A 2886-nucleotide genomic window follows, 5' to 3' on the forward strand; every position below is an offset into this window, starting at 1 on the left:
ATGTACAAGAAGCTGAGCAGGAGCTGCAGGCCCTGAATAGGACCTACTCTCTTCCCTGGGACATGACAGAGGAAAAGAGACACAACAGAGCCCCTGCAGCAGGCCTGCTGACAGATAGAGCTGCAGGGCAACTTCCTGAAGAGGACAGTACGGGGCCTGCAGACTTCCACGGCAAGCAGGTCTCTCCTGCCAGACGCTGACTGGAAGTGTCCTTAGGGTGATGATACCTTGAAAAGTAGAGGTGAGCATGACCACCCGGGCCTCTGCCCTAAGCCTGAAGGGGCTAGTGGGTTGCATCCCAGGGAGTTATGTCTGCCTCTTTCCCATCCCAACCAGACTGATGTCAGTGTTGAGGTGGCTTTCTGCAGCCCATTTAGAAATTATTCATGGGGTTGTCTTTGTCCCCTTTCCATCCCTCACGGCCCTCTGATCTCTGAGAACTTCAGTCATGTTGACACATCCTCTGCCTGTCTCTTGGTTAATCTGTAGCAGGAGGAAGACAGTGACAACCCCTATGCAGATGCTGACACATACCCCATTAATGGCCCAGCTGTGGCTCCAATCCACATGAATGGACCTCTAGACTGTGCTCTACCAGGACCAGACTTGTCTCTTCAAAAAGATGGTCAGCTCCTTGAGGGCAGGGACTATGTCTCCTGTGTCCCATGAAGCTCTGACACAGCCTCCTGCTGGAAACAGAATCAGCCACGAATATTTCCTATGAGCCTGCTCATGGCATCCTGCCAAGAGAGGATGACTTTCAGCCTCTCCCACCTTCACAGAAGCACAAGGATCTCCTTGCTCCTTCTTGCAATAAGGCTGCTGAACAGAGGAAGGCTTTTTGGCTGGGGGTGACCAGGTTGGGATCCCCCTGCAGGGCATTGCTCAGGAGAGGGAGCCACACCTGGCTAGTCAAGCTAGGCCCCTCCTGAGCTCAGGAGCATCTTCCCATTTACTGGTCACCACCTTGGTGGTTTCCAGGAGCTAATCTGTGGACAGTGCGTTTGTATCACAGCCTCTTCTTGGCCTTTCTCATCCCTGCTCCTCTTCCTCTCTGGTGGCCTGAGTTCCAGGATCCACATATGCTTCATTCTGGTATTTAAAAAAAAAATTTCCTGGCCGGAGGGTTCTGGCTTCCAGGAAGGCTCTCACATAGCGTGTGGGAGTCGGAAGCTGATCCAGGGGGCCTGATTGTGGTCAGGCTGTCTGCACTCCCTCCTCCTGGAGGCTGTTTCTCTTTGACTCACCTCTTCTTCCATTGTGAGTTATTCTTGCCTTGACCAGCCAGACCACATGGATAGAAGTCCTGGAGAAGCCCACTACTTCCATTTGGCTGGAACAGCTCCTCAAGAGGACTTGGGTGTGACCTTGGCCAAGACTCCCTCCATACCAGGCCTGTCCCTTCACCTGCCCTAACCTGAGGGTGGGACTAGATCTGAGCTTCCACATTGGATTTATAAACCATTTCGCCTTCTGATAAGTATTGAAATCCCATAACTTCTCCTGCCATCAAAGGATACTCTGAATGGCTTCACTTAAGACTGATACTTACTGCAGAAGGGGAGAAGAGTGGGGAGATGGGGTAACTGGGTGACGGGCACTAAGGAGGGCACTTGATGGAAGGAGCATTGGGTGTTCTACTATAGGTTGGCAGATTGAATTAAAATAAAATATTTTTTAAAAAGAACGATACTTACTTTTCATACATTGTTTTGTTTAACTCTGTAGATAGAGTCTATCTAGGCATAGGCCTGCTAGCCAAGAAGATTTTGGAGAGCTGGTCTTTCTGTCTCCTAATTTGTGAAGACAGTAGAGAGTCTTTCATTCTTCCAGTAGGATGTCTAATAAGTATTAGTGAAAGGACAGGTATCCTTCCTTCATCCTGTGCCCTGCTTCCTAGAGAAATATGCAGAAGAAGACCAGGGGAATGGAAGGAGCACTGGGAGATGTGACTCCAGGCAGAGAAGAGCCCCAGAAGCTTATGCCCCCAGGACCTATGCTGGGAGAAGCCAGCTGTGGAAGGCCTGGCTGTCACAAGAGGCCTCCGCATAGGATCTGAGGCCTGCTAGCTTCCTGTCTTCTCTCCCATTCTGGGACTCATGGGGCCAGAATGAGCAGAGAGGGCCTGAAACCCCATGTGAGAGGCCAAGAGAGGGAAGAGGCAGAACTCTAGGTGAGGGAACTAAAGGCCAAAGATACCAGGAAGCCACAGAGCAAGAAAAGAGGGCCTCCCACAGCCCTGTGGACTCCTTCTGGGAAAGAAGATAAGGCTTAACCTTGAAGTCAAGACTTGGGTACATTTTGAGACTCCTTGTTCAAGCTTGTCTAACAGGAACAAGGCTGATACATCCCTATTTTACATCAGAGCCTGTGATTATCTTTTTCACACCACATTTTGTACTCCACACCCTACACTGGGGATTTCAATATGCCTGTGTCTCCCTCCCCCCAAATTACACAAAGTCTACAGCCATTGACAGTCTTTGTTCTATGACCCTTGATAAGTCCTGAGTCTCCACAGCATCATTTTCTCAAGCACATCACAGCCTTGGCATCCTCAAGGTTTCACATGCATCCAGCTCCCCTTGTCTGCATCCTTCACCCTAGAAGTCCTCCCTCAACTTCCACCTTCCACATGGATGGCAGCCTTTAATCACATAGCCTCTGTTCTTTCTGCTTCCTATGGGCCATGGCCTTTGCAGAGACCAACCAAAACCAAAGACCCCAAGCTGGATCTGTAACTCATGATCCATCTCCCTGTTGGAGCCCCTGATCTACAATTAGCATCTGCCCCTCCCCAATCCAGGGCTTCTCCACTGATGAAAATAAACTGAGTATTTGAGCAACAAAATAAATAACACAATATTGGATTATAAACCAAACTCT

Source organism: Vulpes vulpes, chromosome 1 (genome assembly GCF_048418805.1).
Source record: "Vulpes vulpes isolate BD-2025 chromosome 1, VulVul3, whole genome shotgun sequence".
In the NCBI taxonomy this organism is placed as follows: Eukaryota; Metazoa; Chordata; class Mammalia; order Carnivora; family Canidae; genus Vulpes; species Vulpes vulpes.